Source organism: Myodes glareolus, chromosome 4 (genome assembly GCF_982192425.1).
Source record: "Myodes glareolus chromosome 4, mMyoGla1.1, whole genome shotgun sequence".
Taxonomy (NCBI): domain Eukaryota; kingdom Metazoa; phylum Chordata; class Mammalia; order Rodentia; family Cricetidae; genus Myodes; species Myodes glareolus.
In genome coordinates, this window is record NC_142029.1 from 105,833,585 (window position 1) to 105,854,632 (window position 21,048).

A 21,048-nucleotide genomic window follows, 5' to 3' on the forward strand; every position below is an offset into this window, starting at 1 on the left:
AGCAGGGTATAGCCACCACTGCAGGGCAACCAGAAAGTCGAAGGGGGTGTGGAAAGTCTGAATTCTTCCTAGCCGAAGTCCTCGGGCCAGGAGCCCTCCTCCAATGGATGTCTGCTAGAAGATCACTGTCTCTTGCTGGCTAGGAATGTGGCTGAGGTGATTCAGGGCCTGCCTGTCAGGCAGGCTCTCAGAGCACAGGAACTGCCCCTGCCCGGCTGAGCCCACAGCCCAGGCTCAGAGTGCCAGGGAGCAGCTCTGGGGAGATCTTGTGGCCCCAGGGGGAGGGGAGAAAGAGAGGCTGTGTTGAATTTTGTCAAAGACTTTTTTTTTTAGCATCTAATGAGATGATCATGTTTTTTTTTTTTTTCTTTCCATTTGTAATGTGGTGGATTACATTGACAGATTTTGAATGTTGAACCATCCCTGCATCTCTGGGACAAAGTCTACTTGATCACGTTGGATAATAAAATGTGTTCTCAGATTTTATTGAGTATTTTTTGCATTAATGTTTATGAGGAAGTTTGGTCTGTAATTCTTTGTTGCAAGTTTGTTTGGTTTAGGTATCAGGGTAACTGTGGCCTCATATAAAGAATTTGACAATAATATTTCTATTTGTATTGTGTGGAACAATTTGTGGAATATTGGTATTAGTTATTCTTTGAAATTATGATAGAATTATGCATTGAAACTATCTGGTCCTGGGCTTTTTTTTTTTTTTTTTTGATTGGGAGACTTTTAACAACTGTTTCTATTTCTATTAATAGTTTATCTTGTCTTCACTTAATTTTGGTATGTAGGACCTGTCATTTGTTTTAGATTTTCCAATTTTGCAGAATACAGGTTTTTGAAGTATGACCTAATGATTCTCTAAATTTTGTCAGAGTCTGTTATGACCCCCCCTTTTTTTTCTGATTTTGTTAATTGTGATATTCTTTCTCTTGCTTTCGGTTAGTTTGGATAAGGGTTTGTCTATCTTGTTGATTTCCTTGTAGAACCAATTCTTTGTTTCATTATTTCTTTGTATCGTTCTCTTTGTTTCAATTTTACTGATTTCAGCCCTGAATTTGATTATTTCCTGCTGTCTACTTCTCCTGTGTGAGTTTGCTTCTTTTTTCCTTTTTTTATGACTCAAAAAATACCAGTCCAAATTCCCATTCCCTCCCCTCCTCCAGTCCCCTCCCTCTCCCTCCACAGACCCTCACCTACCCCTCCAACTCTAAGGGAGTGCCATGCACCCCTCCCTGTGGAAAGTCCAAGGCCCTCCCTACTTTATCTAGGTTGAGCAAGATTTACATCCAAAGAGAACAGGATCCCATGAAACTAGTGTATGCAAGTAGAGACACATCCCAGTGTCACTATCAGAGCCCCCTCAGTCTGCCCCAGTTGTCAGTCCCCTTCAGAGGGGCTTGGTTGTTCCCATGCTCTCGTTCACTCCCAGTCCAGTTGAGTTGGTGAGCCATTAGCTCAAGCAAACTGTCTCAGTGGATGACTCCTTCATGGTCTTGAATTCTTTGCTCATACTCTCTCTCCCTCCACTCTTTAACTGGATCTTGTGGAGAAACAAGTACCTGTATAATTAAATGAGTACAGTGGGACTGAAACTCAGCCTCTAAGAAGAACAACTCCTGAGCGCTCTGACAGGTCCGGTGTCCAGGCATCCTCTCTTGGCCTGCTTGTCGCCTAAACAAGGCTAGTGAGCCTGATTCTGCTGTCAGGCCAGCCGAAACTCTAAAGACTGTGATTTCCCTGCCCGAAGTGGCGTAAACTCGGTCTCCGGGTAAACTGAGGCAACTGCAGCCTGAGACTGGGGTCGGAAGCGGAAGTGACATTACTCGCCCTCCGCGGTCTCTTACGCCCAGGTTTGGGTCGCGTAGTTCTTTTTCCGTCTCAGTGGCGTCAATCTGGGTGAGGCCTTGGTAATGCCAAGAAAAAAAAAAGTCTCCCAAACCGCCTGAGCAGGAGCCGGAATCGCTTCTCTGGCCGGAAGCCGGAAGCGGAAGCGCTGTCGGTGTTGCCTTCCATCTCTTCCGGCGGGAGCTTCGGGAGTTGGAGTTCCGTTGCTCCGCAAAGGTGGTGCCCGGTAGGCGGCCAGGGAGAGGCGGGTTTGGCCCTCGGCGGCGGCGCTTCCTCGGCCTCTGCGGACCCGCGAGCGCGACCAGTATCTCCGCCGCGCGGCGGGTTCCGTTCTGCGTCCTCACGCATTGGCGGATCCGGCGCCTTCAGGTGAGCGCGAGGTGAGAACTGCTGAGAGCGTTGCTACCCTATATATTTACAGACAAATGTATCTCCAGAAATACGGCGTCCTCTTCGTACGCCCCTTATTTGTCTCCAACGCTCAGTTACATTTGGGGTAAGAAGCCGCTTTCTTAGTTGTCTGTGTGTACTGAAAGCAAAACAGTATTCAGTCATTCTGCCCATCTGAACTTCTTAGGCCCTGCCCACAGGAGTCAAAGGGTGGAGACTGTTGAAGTACTGGGATTGGTTTGTTTCTGAAGAAAAAAAAAAGTGTGTGTGTGTCACCGAGCGAGCTCTGTTGATGCAAACAACAACAACAACAACAAACAAACAAACAAACAAAAAACAAACAAAAAACCCCTCTCACCTCAAAGGTAGTAAGAGTTGATTGTAAACCAAATAATGAGCATGTCCTGCGAACATTTTGTTGCCCTAAATAACATGTTCTAATGTGGGAGTGGTTCCATGATTTGTTTTTCTTTTCATTTATTTTTCTGCCAGTCAGGCTACACAGCAAGAGTAACACTGTGTATCCCTGGCTGGCCTGGAACTCCCAAAGTAGATCAGGTTGGCCTGGAACAGAGTTTGGCCTGTCTTCTGAGTGCTAGGATTAAAAGCATAGGTGACCTGGCAATGTGAACTTTTTGTAGTTATAGGCCAAAAGTCATAAATCAAGGCAATTTGAAAACCTTGGTGGAAATACCAAGTAAAAGATGGTTGTTACCCTTTGGACTGGTGGAAGCTAGTGTTCTGCTAGGAATACAGACCAAAGGTTGTACCTGACATTTGAAATGTTACGTCAGATACAGAGGTAGCATTAGATGGTTTTTAAGGAGACTAAATGTAGTCCCAGATGACTTTTGCTCTAGATCTGCAGCACTCATTGAATTCTAATTAGCCTTATAGAATCTTTGATATAGGTGTGGCCTTTTTTTAAACTTCAGATTTCTACTGTTTCAAAGGAAATAGTTTGAAAATTGCAGGCTTGGTAATTGAACTAGGGAATCTGTGCTGCCATTTTACCAAGCCAGGAAGTGGGAATGTCTTTGTTTTTATTTTATGTCCAATATGGAATGTTTTTCTATAATGAAGGCTATGACTGTGGGAAATCTAAGCAAGAACAGAGTTCAAGTAAAACATGTCTGTTGTTTTCGTCTGTGTTTATTCATTTGCTTGAGACTTTTGGGGTATATTTAATTTTAGTGGACTCCCCAGGCACGCTATAATCTGAAAACAAGATTGACTGAACTCATACATTTTTGTTAAGTGGTGTATTTTAGCAAGAGTTAAAATTTAAACACATCCCTGTTCCCTTAGTTTAAAACCACAAAGTAACCTGAGTCAAGTGGCAATGTATAAGAACTGACACATAAAAGTTCCATGCTAAAACTCACTTTAAATTATTATCAAATAAAGAACTTGAAATTGAGAACAGTGTTCTTCTTGGTGTTGATTGTGTCTTTCTAGATTGGGGGCTTAAGTAGGCCATTTAGGTGTTTAGGTAAATACCAGGGAGAAAGGAAAGAATTGTTGGTACCTAAAGACTTAGAGATACAAGTAATTTTATTTTATTATTTATTTATTACTTAGTAACTGATTTTATTTGCTAGTTTTTTCTTTATATAGGAATTATGCACTTTGGTGTATGATGTATTATTTTAGAACCATTTTGTCCAATATGTAATGACCAGATGAGGGTAATTAGCTTGCATACAACCTCAAACATTTTTGTGTTAGGAACATTGAAAATCCTTTCCATATTAACTGTCTTTTTTTGGAAGTATTATATTTATTTTTATTTTTTTATGTGAGTGTTTTGCCTGCATGCCTGTAGTTGTACCATTTATATGCAAGTGCCCAAGTCAGAAGAGTAGTTGTGAGCCCACTTGTGAATTCTGAGACCTAAACCTCAGTATAGCATGAATAATAAAAACCCATAGACAGATATTGGGGTTCAGCCTGAAGATCAGAAAAGCAAAACAATTAGCCACTGGCTCTTAACCTCTACCTCAGTCCGAAATGGACAATCCTGTCTCCATGAATCTTCAAACTGAGACTGAGCATGAGATCTGTCTCCTCCTGTTTCATATTCCTCTCTAGTGCTGGGATTAAAGGCATGTTCCACTACTGCCCAGCCTGTATGGCTAACTAGTGTGGAGCTGGGATTAAAGCTGTGTGCCACCACTGCCTGTGCTATATGGCTGACTAGTGTGGCTGCTTTGCATTCTGATCTTCAGGCAAGCTTTATTTATTAAAAAACAAATACTATGCCACTGTATATTCCATTTTTTCTCTAAAATAAAAAGAAAGCTATAGCTAATATGAGAAAAATTATATGCAATAATTGTATATACTATATATATATATAGATAAATTGTACTTATTGCATATAATTGTATATAAAATATACAGGCAATAAATATATCAACAATGTCTAGTCCATTTGCATTTGACAAATTTAGAGAAAATACTCCATATCTATCCTATTTTGCTGAGTTCAAAGTCTTGTACCTAACTTGCTTTCTATCATAACTTGTGTAACCATCTAAAACTATCTTTTCATATCTCTCAACCTTACACACTTTACACCTCTTTAGTGAGTTTCTTTTATGCATTTGGTAAACATGGAAAACTTTCACTATAACCATCTAGTTTTCAACTACCTCAGAGACCTGGGAAGGAAATGATATTAACTGAGTAAGCAGGAAGTACAAGCAACCAATTTCCAAAAAATGTGAGAAATGACAGAAACAACTGGCTCCCTGGACAGTCATCCAGAGTTCTTCTGTAATGTTGGGGTATCCATCCTCAGTCTAAAGGCCTCGAATATTAGGCAGACTTTTCTGTGAATCAGGATTTTTGAAGGACTGTCCCATCTTGAAAAATAGTGATAGAAGAGGATCAAAGGTACAGAAAATATATTCAACAAAATCATAGAAGAAAACTTTCCCAACCTAAAGAAGGATATTCCTATAAATGTACAAGAAGCTTACAGAACACCAAATAGACTGAACCAAAAAAAAGTCCATTTGCCATATAATAATCAAAACACTAAACATGCAGAATAAAGAATATTAAGAACCACAAAGTAAAAAGGCCAAGTAATATATATAATGACAGACCTTTCAAAATTATATCCAACTTCTCAATGGAAACTCTGAAAGCTAGAAGGTCCTGGACAGATGTCATGCAAACACAAAGACACCATGGATGCCAGTCCAGACTACTATATCCAGCAAAGCTTTCAATCAGCATAGACGGAGAAAACAAGATATTTCATGACAAAACAAGATTTAAACAGTACCTATCCACAAATCCAGCCTTACAGAAAGTACTAGAAGGAAAATTCCACAGACAACAGAGTCTCACACCAGCAAACCCCAAACAAGAGAAACACACAAACACTACCACTGAAAAATAACAGGAATTAACAATCATTGATCATTAATGTCTCTTAATGTCAATGGAGTCAATTCACCTATAAAATACAGGCTAACAGAATGGATATGAAAGCAGGATTCATCCTTCTGCTGTATACCAGAAACACCTCAACCTCAAAGACAGACATTATCTAAGAGTAAGGGGTTGGGAAAAGATGTTCCAATCAAATAGACCTAAGAAACAAGTGGGTGAAGCAGGGTTTTGAAGGACTGGCCTACCTTGTCTTTATAAGTTTTGACAGTCACTCTCTGTTGTGTCCTGCTTGTCCCATTAAGACAGCATACTGTCAGCAGTTGACGCAAGCACACTTTCTTGCCCAGTGGCACAAAGAAAGTAAACTCTATTTGAAAGAAAGCTTCTTCAATGCCCTTCATCTTCTCTGAAGTAGATTGGTATTACCAGGAGCAGACATGTCTCATTGTCATAAAAAAGCCTATGTTATTAAAACATCTTAAATACCCTATTTTGTAGACCTCTGAAGTGTTTTATGATGACCTCTCTATCTAAAATACATCTTTGTTTGACCTTGAAAACATACCTAATGTGACTACAAGTTCATTTATAATATAACTACTAACCTGCATTTTCTTATTATCCTAAACAGTTAATAATAATAATAATTTTCAAGGTCTAGAAATTTGCATTATATTATTAAATGAATTGTATAGGTACAATACTTGAACAAGAGTAGAAATGTATGTATAGTATGTTCTAACAAAATTAGTTTCAAATTTATATCAATATACAAAAGTCCAATCCAATGTAAAACATTTAAGGCTAGTAGTTGCTTTCTAGAAGTAGATTCAATAATCTACCTTTTTATCTTATGTCAGTATCCTCCCTTTTTTTCCAGAGTAGATCCAATAATCTACCCTTTTATCCTATCATATCTATATCCCCTTTTTTTTCTTTCAAAACAAGAACCTTAAATCTAATTTCTATTGTTTAGCTTTTTTTTCTTGACCATTACAAATAACAGCTTGTAACCAGTCCCCCTAAACCATGACAAATATCCATAACTCAGTGAAAGACCAAAAACCACCCACACTACCTATTGGGAATTTGGGCATCGTGTTCTGAAATTTACTTCCTGCTGTTGGGGGAGATGGCATCTTTAGGGGATCCTGAAAAGAAAAATTTGGGTTAATTGTCAAGTTCTGGAAGAGGAAGCGGTATCATTTGTTGTTCAGTTTCTGCATAATGGGAAAGTGCAGGGCTTGTCTCAAGTCCTGCCTAGAGTAGGTTGTTAAACTAGATCATCTCAGGTAGTCACCTTGAAATTGTTATGAGCAATTTGTAGTCCAAAAGCTGATCTTTAGGTGGTGTTTTTCGTCTTGGTGGTGTGATAGTCCTGAAGGAAATGTAGTTGTGGTGCCTCATCCTCCTTTTGGAGACTTCTAAGGTCACTGTTCAACATGCTCAGGGTTCACTGCAGAAAACTGATAGAGAATCAAACCTGAAATCATGTACAGGAAGATAAATGAAACCTTTTTCTAGAATTAGTTAGTACTCTATATGACCATTAATATCATGACATAAAGTTTAAGATATATCTCTGTATCAATATATTTTATCTTATAAGCCTTATAACGTAAGAAAAACTGTTAAAGAGTCAGTATAAAACCAAAGGATTATGAGATTAGTGGCTATAAAGTAGTCCCTAAATTTTTTTTTTCTGTCCCATATCAGGTGGCTCTTCTGACATGAGACAGAGATTTTGGATTTTGCTTTAATAAGCATACATAGCTTTAGAAAAGGAGAGAACCAAACTCCAACTCCAAAGCCAGATTTAATCTTTGAGTGGACTGGGACTACAAAAAGATCATTTCCATTTATAGGTCTGTAGAGAACAGTAGAGACAAACATTTGGGAGAATTTATGAAATTTTACCTTGTAGGAAATGTGATATACCAGTAAGCCAATTTACTTTGTCTTGAAACATTTTTTTGGGGGGATGATTTGTCCTTTTTCTTTAGATATCTCATTTGTCCAGTGGTCTTCAGATTCATTAACTGGATACCTAGATTCTCCTGAAAAGACAGAAACAAATCTTTCTGCAATTCTAATTTTGGCAAGTTGTATCTGATCAAATGAAAAGCATTTGTTAGTTTTATAGGTTAGTTTAGATTAAGCGGCCATGCTGTTTGATGAACTATTACCTCTTCTAATCAAGAGGTGTCTTTTGTTCAAGTCGAATCTCAATCAATTTTTATGATACCTATAGCTTTTTTTTTCTCCTGTGGAAACAAAAGCAAGATCTTTTGCTATATGTAACACATATCCTGGTGTCCATTCTGAGGTCAATACATCTTTAAAGTGTATCAGCTGATCTAATTCTGTAGTTTTCCCCCTACTATCCAGTGTCTCTCTGCAGCTGTTGTTAGTTTCTTATTAGCATTTAGAAAATTCAGAGTTAATAAAGCATTATGCCATCTATTTTTAGGAATCTTTATCATCCCTTTCTGTTTATTAACATAATCTTTTAGAGTTCCATTTGATCTTTCTATAACTACCTGCCTCTGTAGGATTGTGTAGTATACCTGTAATATGCTTTATATTATAGTAAGCAAAAAAAATGTTTCATTTTCTTAAAGACATATGCTGGATGGAGGGTTGTTTGTCTTTATTTGTACAGGCATGCCTATGATGGCCATAACTTCTAGCAAATGTGTGATTTCCCAATCGGCCCTTTCTGAACTCAAAATAGTTTCCCTTTGAAAACCTGAATAACTATAAGTGGTGTGGTGTACATATATTAGTTTTCCAAATTCTATAAAATGGAAATATCCACCTGCCAGATTTTATTCCTTTGAGTACCTTTTGGGTTACTTCCTGCAGGTAGTGGTGTTTGGTTGTATAAAGAACAGATAGGATATTTCCTTATAATTTCCTTGACTTGTTGCCATGTGACGGAAAGTCTTTTTTTTTTGAACCGTTGCTATTGATATGAGTTTTTTTTTATGAAGTTCTGAGACCTTCAGCACATTTCCAGTCAATAATTGATCCATTTCTGCATTACCTTGTGCTAGAAGACCCGGCAGACCTGTATGGGATCGGATTTGTGTTATGTATATGAGATGATTCCTATTCCTAATTCTATCTTGTAACTGAATAAATAAGTCAATTTTATATCATCTGGTATAAATTCAGTGGTTTCAATGTGCAAAACAACTCTTTCTGCATATTGTGAACTGGTAACTATATTGAGAGGTTCTTTAAAATCCCTTAGTATCATAAGGAAGCATATAATTCTGACTTTTGGACAGAATCATAAGGGCTTAAATCCACTTTACTTAAATTTTCTGATTTGTAACCTGCCTTTCCTGATTTATTTGCATCAGTATAGAATTTAGGGGTTCCAGTTATTGGTGCTTCTTGTATAATGCGAGGAAGGACCCAGCTAGTTCTTATAAGTTGAATTCTCCTGCTTTTGGGATATTTGTTGTTAATTTTTCCCAAAAAGTTACTACAAGCTCTTTGCTAGGGTTCACTTTCTGCCCATAATCTGTCAGTTCCATCATTAGTGAATGGTCATACAATCTGCTGGATCTATTTCTGTTAATTGATGAATTCTCAATTTTCCTTTTAGAATTAACCCAAAGACCTTTTTCACATTTTAATTTTTTACTCAGTTTATGTGGTAAAATGATCTATTCTAAGGTAATAATCTTCCCTCTGCATTGCAATCCCTGTAGTTGGGAATGTTTGGAGGGTAATATGACTAGAAAGCAGTTAAGATTTAGATCCACATGATCCATGTGCCTTCTGTGATTTCTTTTCTCTCACAGCTAATACTCTGTCAGCTTGAGCTAATTTTCTTTCTTTCTTTCTCCTTCCTTCCTTCCTTCCTTCCTTCCTTCCTTTCTTCCTTCCTTCCTTCCTTCCTTCCTTTCTTCTTTCTTTATTAAAAATTTCCACCTCTTCCCCACCTCCCATTTCCCTCCCACTCCCCCGACTCCCTCTGATCCTCCCCCAGTCCCCCTACCCCTCTCCCCCTCCCTCTCCAGTCCTAAGGGCAGTCAGGGTTCCCTGCCCCATGGGAAGTCCAAGGTCCTCCCCCTCCATCCAGGTCTAGGAAGGTGAGCATCCAAACAAACCAGGCTCCCACAAAGCCAGTCCATGCAGTAGAATCAAAACCCAGTGCCATTGTCCTTGGCTTCTCAGTCAGCCCTCATTGACAGCCACATTCAAAGAGTCCAGTTTGATCACATGCTCATTCAGTCCCAGTCCAGCTGGCCTTGGTGAGCTCACATTAGATAAGTCCCACCATCTCAGTGGGTGGACGCACCCCTCGTGGTCCTGACTTCCTTGCTCATGTTCTCCCTGCTACTGCTCCTCATTTGGACCTTGGGAGCTCAGTCCAGTGCTCCAATGTGGGTCTCTGTCTCTATCTCCATCCATCGCTGGATGAAGGTTCTATGGTGATATGCAAGATATTCACCAGTGTGGCTATGGGACAAGGCCAGTTCAGGCACCTTCTGCTCTGCTGCCCAAGGAACAAGCTGGGGACATCTCCTTGGATCTGGGAACCCCTCTAGAGTCAAGTCTCTTGCCAACCCTAAAATGGCTCCCTTAATGAAGATATCCACACCCCTGCTCCCATATCCACCTTTCCTCCATCCCAACCATCCCATTCCCCAAAGCTCTCCCAAACCTCCCCTTCTCCCTTCTCTCTCCCCATCTCCCCTTATCCCCGCCCCACCCTCACCCCCATGCACCCAACTTTTGCCTGGCAATCTTACCTACTTCCAATATCCAAGAGGATAACTATATGATTTTCTTTGGGTTCACCTTCTTATTTAGCTTCTCTAGGATCACGAATTATAGGCTCAATGTCCTTTATTTATGGCTAGAATCCACTAATGAGTGAGTACATACCATATTCGTCTTTTTGGGTCTGGGTTATCTCACTCAGTAAAGTGTTTTCTATTTCCATCCATTTGCATGCAAAATTCAAGATGTCATTGTTTTTTACTGCTGAGTAAAACTCTAACGTATATATGTTCCACACCTTCTTTAACCATTCTTCTATTGAGGGGCACCTAGGTTGTTTCCAGGTTCTGGCTATTACAAATAGTGCTGCTATGAACATAGTTGAACAAACGCTTTTGTAGTATGATTGGGCATCTTTTGGGTTTATTCCCAAGAGTGAAATTGCTGGGTCCTGAGGTAGGTTGACTCCCAGTTTCCTGAGAAACTGCCACACTGATTTCCACAGTGGCTGCACAAGCTTGCATTCCCACCAACAATGGATGAGTGTTCCCCTCACTCCACATCCTCTCCAGCATAGGCTCTCATTGGTGTTTTTGAGTTTAGCTATTCTGACAGGTGTAAGATGGTATCTCAAAGTTGTTTTGATTTGCATTTCCCTGATTGCTAAGGAGGTTGAGCATGACCTTAAGTGTCTTTTGGCCATTTGAATTTCTTCTGTTGAGAATTCTCTGTTCAGTTCAGTACCCCATTTATTTTATTGGGTTAGAGTTTTAATGTCTAGTTTCTTGAGTTCTTTATATATTTTAGAGATCAGACCTTTGTCTGATGCGGGGTTGCTGAAGATCTTCTCCCATTCAGTAGGTTGCCTTTTTGTCTTACTGACGGTGTCCTTTGCTTTACAGAAGCTTCTCAGTTTCAGGAGGTCCCATTTATTCATTGTTGATCTTATTGTCTGTGCTACAGGGGTTCTACATAGGAAGTGATCTTCTGTGCCCATGTGTTGTAGACTACTTCCCACTTTATCTTCTGTCAGGTTCAGTGCGGTCAGATTAATATTGAGGTCTTTAATCCATTTGGATTTGAGTTTTGTGCATGGTGATAGATATGGATCTATTTTCATTCTTGTACTTGTTGATCTCTAGTTATGCCAGCACCATTTGTTAAAGATGCCTTCTTTCTTCCATTGTATAATTTTAGCTCCTTTGTCGAAAATCAGGTGATCATAGGTTTGTGGATTAATATCCGGGTCTTTGATTCGATTCCATTGGTCAACATCTCTGTTTTTGTGCCAATACCAACCAGTTTTCATTACTGTAGCTCTATAATAGAGTTTGAAATCAGGGATGGTAATGCCTCCGGAAGTACTTTTTTTGTATAATGTTGTTTTGACTATCCTGGGTTTTTTTTTGTTTTTCCATATAAAGTTGATTATTGGTCTCTCAAGGTCTGTGAAGAATTTTGTTGGGATTTTGATGGGGATTGCATTGAATCTATAGATTGCTTTTGGTAGAATTACCATTTTTACGTTGATCCTCCCAATCCAAGAGCATGGGAGATTCTTCCATTTTCTGGTATCCTCTTCAATTTCTTTCTCCAAAGCCTGAAAGTTCTTGTCAAATAGATCTTTTACTTCCTTGGTTATAGTTACCCCAAGATACTTTATGCTGTTTGTGGCTATCGTGAAGGGTGATGTTTCTCTGGTTTCCCTCTCTGCTTCTTTGTTCTTTGTGTAAAGGAGAGCAACTGATTTTTTGAAGTTGATCTTGTATCCTGCCACATTACTAAAGGTGTTAATCAGCTGTAGGAGTTCTTTGGTAGAGTTTTTGGGATTGCTTATGTACACTATCATGTCATCTGCAAATAATGAAAATTTCACTTCCTTTCCAATTTGAATCCCCTTGATCTCCTTATGCTGTCTTATTGCTATTGCTAGAACTTCAAGCACTATAGTGAAGAGGTATGGAGAGAGTGGACAGCCTTGTCTTGTTTCTGATTTTAGTGGAATGGCTTTGAGTTTCTCTCCATTTATATTAATGTTAGCTGCTGACTTGCTGTATATTGCTTTTATTATATTTAGGAATGAACCTTGTATCTCTAATCTCTCCAAGACTTGTGTCATCATGGGGTCGGCTAATTTTCTGGAACCATTTACATCCTTGTTACCATCTAAGGTTTTGATTAAATTAATCAGTTCATTAGGTTTTATCCTAGTAGTGGGCCATAGATAGGAAATGTCCCCTAGCAATCTTTGAAAGTCATTAAGAGTCTGCAATTGGTCTTTCCCAATTTGCACCTTTTGGAGTCTAATTTTTTTGAAAATTATTTTATAGCCTTATTAATTAATAGACTCTCCTTTTTATATTTTTTTCAGGAGCAAGTTTTAATCTTTAGCAAGGCAGAAATTTCTTTACTTCTTCAAGCATTCTTTCTAAGATATGTACATTTGAATCACATAATATGTCATCCATGTAATGTTAAACTATATAGTCAGGAAATTGCTCATGTATCATTTTCAAAGACTATTGTACAAAATATTTGCACAGGGTGGGGATATTTAATGTTCCTTGTGGGAGAATCTTCCATTGATATCCCTTAGCCAACTGAGAATTATTATAAGTAGGCACTTGTGAAGGCAATTTTTTCTCTTATGAAGGTATAGTGAAGAAACAGTCTTTAAAATCAGTAACTAAAAGATAAAATCAACAACTATTACTTTTAGGTAATAGAGAAAGCAAAGGAATTCCAGACTGTAGAGAACCCATGGTCTGAATCACCTTCTTAAGAACTCTTTGATCTGCTACCATTCTCCATTTTCCAGATTTCTTTTTAACAACAAGTATAGGAGAATTCCAAGGGGTGGTTGATTCTTCGATATGCTGAGCATTTAGCTGCTCCTGTATCAGGTGTTCTAAAGCCTGAAGTTTCTCTGCTGTTAAAGGCCTTGTACAATCCATACAGGTTAGTCTGTCAACCATTTTGAAATATCAGTAGCTGTTGTGCCCTGTTCTTGTACAACCTGAATTGGCAGTGACTGTTCTTTAGCATATCTTGTAATATTTTTCCCAGACATATTCATTAGTTTATGGTTTGTTTGTAAGATTGAGGAAATGTTAATGTGGGTATTCCATTGATATAACAAATCACATCCCCACATATTCATTGCTATGTTAGCCACATATCACTTTAATTTTCCTGTCTGTCCTTCTGGCCCTATACATTTGACCCACCTTGTGCTCTGTTTTACCTAAGATAAATTTCTAGTCCCTAAAAGCTTAACATTTGCCTCCTGAAGAGGCCTATTTTGATGTCAAATTCTTGTGAAATTATTGTTATTTCTACACCTGTGCCTACCAGACCTTCAATGACAACATCTTTTATTCACATTTTTAATTTTGGTCTTTGTTCATTTATAGTATTTTGCCAAAATACTTGCTTTATGGTTTCTCCTGAATTTTTTGTTCTCTTTTTAGCTCTTCTGTTTTCCAGAGCAGTGTGGTTTCTTATGACAGGCATTAGGTTCTTTAATTGCTGTGGGAAGGAGTTTCATCTATGATAGCAGGAAGCAACTGAACCAGATTTAGCAGAGGGGCCTGCGAGAGGCTCCTAGGGTTACCTTAAATATCCCTTGTTGACCTTCATTCTTTAGTCCATTTCCTGCCTTTGTTATACCTTCTGTATAATCCAGAAGGGAGGGTCCTTGTGTTTGTATTATGCTTAGTATTGTTTCCAGAAGCATCCTGTTTACAGTTCCCTTTAAGGTGACCTTATCTGCCATAATTGAAACACTTGACATTTCGATTTTTCTTCAAACCTCTGGAAATCATCTTTCCTATCCAAGTATCATCATGGACATCATGAGATTCAGTATTTACTGTATATTGAATCCAATCCTCCAATGGTGCTAATCTTGCTTTTAATGGCCTAATTTTTTTTTTTGCATTGAGAATTAACATTTTCAAAAGCCAGAGATTCAATTATTATTTGATTAGCTTCTGAATTTAATATCATTCCTTTTACTGCTGATGCCAAGTTTTGCAAGAAATCTGTGAAGATTTCTTTTGGGTCTTGCTGACTTTAGCAAATGATTCAATCTTATTTCCTACTTCTCCAATTCTGTCCCAAGCATTCAAAGCCACTTCATGGCTTAAAGCCAGGATGTGACCATCATATAGGATTACCATTCTGTAGTAGCATAATCTCCTCCTCCAAGAAGCTGATCTTGCTAGATTTCCATACCTTTAGCTTCACTCTGTTTTCAATAGTGTTAGCCTCTTCTCTAAATCATGTCCTCCATTGTAATTGTGGACCAAGTTCTAAAACAGTATTAACCAAGTCTATCTAGTCTTTTGGGATAATTCTATTACAAACTGACCACGAATCGTCATTTGCTTCACAAAAGGTAAATGCATGCCATATGAGACTATTGCTTCCTTGAATCTCCTTAAATCTAACATTGGCACAGGAGTCCATTCAGTGCTTACAGAGCCTCTTTCATTTGGCAGTTCCTGTAAGGCTACTGGATATATTAAAGTTGGTTGTTTGAAACCTTAGGCTGTTCCCGTCTAACCTTATAATGCAATGCTGAAATTGATTCTCCATTAAATCCTCTGTCTGGATTTGAATATCTCTATGATCTGTTTTATTAAATTTTTCTAAAACTTGTATTTTAGCACCCAGATTAACCAGCTTTCTAGTGATAAAACGAGATGTTTATAATTGACATTAAATGAATTCCATCTAATCTCATTTAATCATTCCATTTTATTGCTGTCCAGTGTATTATCATACTGTGACCCAAATCCTTCCATTGTAATGGTGTTTTTCATTTTTTAATGTGAGAAAATCTTTTGACTAATTCTTCCCTCTAAGAATTTCCAATTGTCTTACCAAATCTGCCGACAATGATTATGAAGATGTGACGCTTATTGTTGCTGTGTAGAACAATGAAAGCCTGACTGGATTTTAAGCCAACTATCTAGTTTGGCAGCAGACTGAGAAAGGGGTTCAGGGAGAGTCTGCCAGGAGAGAAGAAAGCAAAACCTAGCTGGTAGGGTGGTGATTCTGGCCGTGTGTAGAGGGAAATGGCCTTTTCATGAATTTGTACCCTAAACGTTGGTGCCAGATGTAGCATGAATAATAAAAAAGCAGAGACATATTGGTGTTCAGCCTGAAGATCAGAAAAGCGAGGCAGCTAGCCACTGGCTTTTACCTCTACCTCAGTCCAAAATGGTGGTCCTGACTTCACAGATCCTCATACTGAGGCTGAGCATGAGATATGTCTCCTCCTGTCTTCTTCTCTAGTGCTGAAATTAAAGGTGTGTACCACCACTGCCCGGCCTGTATGGCTAACTAATAAGGCTGCTGGGATTATAGGTTTGTGCCACCACTGCCTGGCCTGTATGGCTGACTAGTGTGACTGCTTTGCATTCTGATCTTCAGGCAAGCTTTATTTATTAAAACACAAATACTATACAACTATACCTCAGTTTTCTCTCTGCAAGAACAGCAAGTACTTTGAACTGCCAAGTCATTTCTCCAGCCCCTATTAGTTGTTTTGGAATCTTTGTTTTTTTTTTTTTTTAAATATTTATTTATTTATTATGTATACAATATTCTGTCTTCATGTATGCCTGCAGGCCAGAAGAGGGCACCAGACCTTAGTACAGATGGTTGTGAGCCACCATGTGGTTGCTGGGAATTGAACTCAGGACCTTTGGAAGGGCAGGCAATGCTCTTAACCACTGAGCCATCTCTCCAGCCCTGTTTTGGAATCTTTGATTAATGGTTGTCAAACAGTTTCTCTGCAGTGTTGCAGAACATTAGATTTTATTCTTCCTATTTAACTGTACCCTTGTAGCAGTTCTTTTAAAAAAGATATTCCTGTGAAAATAAGAAAAGGAATAGGGTGCAAGTCTTATTATCCTGAGAGTATGGGCCATCCTAGGGAGAGATTCCCCTGGGGTGCCAGGCCCATCTCCTTCCTTATTTTGTCTTATCTGCTAGAGAAAGATACTGGACACTTAGATGGTGGCTAAAAGCCTAAAAGAGAACAGAACAAAACAAAACAACAGTGAGAGAAGAGACCAGACTCCTGCTGGCTTTACAGTGCATGTAACAGATTGAGCGATAATAATGAGAGTTCTAAATCCAGTCATCCTTTCTTCTTTCCTCCTGTCGTCCCTCCCTCCTACTCTTCCTTGCTCCCTTCCTTCCTTTTCAGTGCTGGGGTTAAAACCCAGGTCTTTGAATATGCTGGGCTAGTGTCTTACCTCTGATCTATACTCTAAACTGTTCTTAGTAACTTTAATATTGGGTCCTGAGGTATTAGAGTTGAAAATACAGGGTAATTGAATATAGTGTACATAAGAATATTTTGTTATAAATAAGTTATATATATATGATTAAATATATATATATATATAAATAAAAGTTCCATAATAGAATCTCATTCTAAATAGAAAATTTGCATATTAAATTTGTGTGTAATTAAAGGAATTTAGGAGGCTGAGGCAAGGGATCATTTCTTTCAGCTTTGGCAACATAGTACTGAAATCCCTCTTGCTCACAGAAATCCACTTGCTTCTGCCTCCCGAGAGCTGGGATTAAAGGCACATGCCGTCATGCCTGGCTCATCCTATCAAATTAAAACATGTGTCTCTTTAGTAGTCACAGTACCTATTATCCTAAAATACCCCAAATACATGCTCAGCATAATAAGAAATAAGGTATGAATAAAATTGATTCTTTTCTTTTCTGGCCTATGCTAACCTTGAACTTACTGTCCTCTCCTGCCACAGCCTTTAGGATTGTAAAGTCAGTTTTTGTCATTTACAAATTGACTTGATGTGTAGGTACTAGAGAGATGACTCAGTGGGTAAGTACTTACTACTGCTTTTCCAGAGGACCTGGGTTTGATTCCTAGTGCCACGCAGTGACTCTTTGTATCAGGAACACCTCCACTCCACCCCCAGCTCACCTTGAGAATTCACTTCACACAAAGGAAAAATGAGAAAACTCTTGAATGGTAGTGAGAGTTTGCACTGGCTAGTGTCCAAAGAGAAGCTGGCCATAATTAGACGATCTTTCTAACGTATATCCATATTCTGTGCATTCCACATGTGCTGTCATCCTTCAATCTCTTTCAGATTCCAGCCCCAGGTTACACTTTGAGCAATGTAACGGAGATAGGAGACTGCAAGTCACGTCATCTAGGTAGATGGAAGATTTGCACAGTGAAGATGGTACACATAGTCAGAATTATTTTAAGTGCACCAGTGTTGTTCTTTTCACATAGTTGCTACTCAGGTCAGGCTCCTCCATCTTGCTCACCTGGCAGAATTATGCTGTTCTTAAGAAAAGCACAGGGTTTATGACAGGCAGGATTTAAGGATGGCTGTCTCACCCTGCACTGCCCTTGAGTAACTCCTTCTCTGGGAAAGACTGGTCCTAAGGATGTGTTGTCCCTCAGGGTTGTCTCTTTTGTTATGGGAAGAAAACCTAATGGATGATTACTCCTGGTGAACAAATGTTTATGTTTTAGCGGCTTACATTTTCTTATCTCTAACAGGCCTCATTAACATAGTACTTATCTTTGGGGTATTTTGGAGGCAGGGTCCCTTAGCTAAATTCTATTTTGTGTGACTTACTGTTACCTAAGCAAAACCTATTAGTAAATCATTTATAGTATCTATATTATTACTTCAAGTTTATTCAACATCACTTGACTATCTATAACTCTAGTTCCAGGGAATCTGATGCTTTTGTAGGTACTGTATGCATGTAACCCACAGACATGCATGCAGGAAAAATACCCATACATATAAAAATAGTAAGTCTTAAAAATTCAACAAACAAATGCCTTGTGATTCATCACAGGAATAGTAACCCTAACTAAGACACCTTGATATGTGGACCCTAATTACAATAGTTAGTCTGAGCTGGGCTTGATGGTATACAATACCTTGTTACCTCAGCATCTGAGAACTAAGGCAGAAGAATAGCAAATTTGAGGTCATCTGTGGCTTCATAATGAGACCATCTCCTGTCCAAAAAAAAAAAAAGTACTAAGAAAATTTAATTAGAACCTAATCAACCTAAAAGTTATATCTGGTTATAACACTTAAAAGTAGGGTTGGAAATATGACTCAGCAGATCAGGACACCTGTTGCTAGGATCAATGACCTGGCGATTCAATCCGATGGACACATATAGTGAAGGAAAGAACTGACTTGTCCTCTGACTTCCACTTGAGCACTGTGGTGTGCATGCCCCTGCTTTCACAAAATAAATAGAAATGTTTAAAGTTAAAAAGGCGTAGTGGCGCGTGCCTTTAATTCCAGCACTTAGGCGGCAGAGGCAGGCTAGCTTAGTCTACAAAATGAGTGTTAGGGCAGTCAGGGCTGTTACACAGTGATGTTCTTTCCTGCGGAAATGAAAGAAACCTATGAGGTACAAACGAACCCACGTGCAACTTTATTACAGGGAGGGGTATGTGGGACTGTGATGGTGGGGAAAAGAGAGAGAAAGTACTGCGCTTTGCCTTTTAAAAGCCACCCCAGCATACGCGCATTAGACGCCACATTTTGTGTCTGCGCAAATTTGGATTGTAGGTGCATATGTTTCTGGGAAATGAAGTCTTCCGAGTCAGGCGCACAGGGGCCTCCTGGGAAATGTAGTTCCCCAGGAGAATAACATTCCACGCTTTTTGATTTGTTAAAAACTTGGAGGGTTGAGGGTCTTAATGGGTAGGGAATGAAGGCATAGCCCGGTCTCTCATAACTGCTTCCTGCTGACTTTGTGGGCGTTGAGGGGTTTGGGGTGTCCAATGCATCCTGGTGATCGCGTCCTGTCCGCGGGTGTCCTGTGATGGCTGATTGAAATCGCATCTCTCTAGGTCTTGAGGAGCTGGAAAACAAGTCATGTTAGAAGAGGAAAAAAAAAATTAAAGGGGAGATTTGAGGTGGGGGGGAAATAAAATAAAATTAAATGATACTTAATCCGTTTTGAGTCTGTTCTGTTTAGGTGGGTCAAGCTGGCTCCCTGGAGCTTAAAGAAAATGTCTTAATAAATTTTTTATCTTGGGCATTGCCTCAACATCCAGGGGATACTGCTGCAGTCAATGTCGAACCTGTCATGTCAAGGGACCCGTTAAGGTTTTGCTTACCACCTGGGCTTATAATCTTTGGCTCCGTGTTTGATGATTCCTGTAAGAGCAGCTGAGTGGTTATTTGGAAATTTCAACATGACATTGGAGGTATTTGGAGAGATTCCATATAGGAAAAAGAGAAGAAAGGAAAATATGTTGGCATAAGGGAGTTGAGTGAAGGATAGGAACTCTATTTTTCTTGTGTCCTCTGGAACTTAAGAGAGCAAGGTCCTGTCTGAGTTACCGTGTATGAGGGATTGTCTTGAGCTGGAGGAGTAAACGGTTTAAGGTGTGACAGGTGAATCCAGTGAGGAATTCCCTCGAGCTTGGCAGGAATCAGAAGCTCAGCAGCCGCCAAAGCATGTATGCAGGGTGCCCAGCCCCGAGTGGTGAGGTCCATCTTCTTTGACAGGTATGCTACAGGCGCAAAAGAAGGTCCCAATTGATGTCCTAAGACCCCAAGGGCGTATCCCTCCTTCTCTGCTACATAAAGAGAAAAAGGGCGAGTTAGATCCCGAAGATGAAGAGCTGGAGCCTGGAGAAGGGCCCGTTGGAGTCTCTGGAAGGGTTTGGTAACCGGATGGAGAAGGGGCTCATGCAGAGAGCTGAGAACTGCTTCATATAGGGGGCGGGTGAGGAGAGAAAAGGAGGGGATCCAGGAACGCAGGAAGCTGGCCACTCCCAGGAACGATAAAACTTCTTCTTTGGTGGAAGGAACTGAGTGGTAGATAATTGAACCTTAGAAGGTGAGACTCTGTAGCCCCTTTTAGATAAGAAATTTAAAAGGGCAACAGTATCTGTCTTGCTGATCTCCAATGATGGGCTGCAAAGTAAAATGTCATCCACATATTGTATGAGCTTGGATTTAGGGAGAGACAGTGAGAGCAGATCAGAGGCCAAGACTTGGCTGAAGAGGTATGGGCTGTCTTGGAAGCCCTGGGGGAGAACGGTCCAGGTGAGCTGTGTGGAAAAATTAGTGTCAGGGTCTGTCCAGGTGAAATCTCTGGGTCCGATGCCACCGTGCACACAAGGACAATCTACAGACCAGTGACCTTCCCTGTGACATCTTGGACAAGGTCCCCTGGGATTACCATGGGGATTAGGGTATCCTCGGGCCCAGTGGCCCATCTTACCGCACTTGAAACATGGACCTGGTGGCTCACGCACCCCGGGAGGTGGGGGGCAGCACGAACAGGGCGGCTGGAGTAGTCTGTCGCCTTGGCTGGCAGGGCGGCCATGGCTACCACGTGGCAGTGGTTGCGAGCTTTGTCATTCCTTGCATGGTACACCTTAAAAGCCGTCTCTAGGACTTCCGCCTGTGGGGTTAAGGGGCCTTTCTCCAAACATCTGAGCTTGGCCTTGATGTCTGGATAACATTGATTAAAAAAGTGAGTCATTAATAGCTGTCTGCCCACAGGGGATTCTGGGTCCAGGTTTGTAAACTGTAATAGAGCTTTTGTAAGGCGTTCCAAAAATGCAGAAGGATTTTTCTTTTTGTCCTGAATAATTTCTGA

The 21,048-nt window shown here is 39.8% G+C and overlaps 1 protein-coding gene across 5 annotated transcripts in view; it reads left to right on the top strand.

The window, feature by feature from the left end:
• The first annotated feature begins 2,087 nt into the window (after positions 1-2,087).
• Positions 2,088-21,048, top strand: part of LOC125408262 (uncharacterized) — a 31,734-nt gene continuing 12,773 nt past the window's right edge. For 2 of the 5 annotated variants that reach the window (XM_087905836.1, XM_087905834.1), the window contains exon 1: positions 2,093-2,234. The gene's annotated coding sequence lies outside the window, so the exon portion shown is untranslated. Of the gene's footprint in view, positions 2,235-21,048 lie in introns of all 5 variants that reach the window. The other 3 variants (XM_087905835.1, XM_085689879.2, XM_085689878.2) reach the window with 3 other exon arrangements.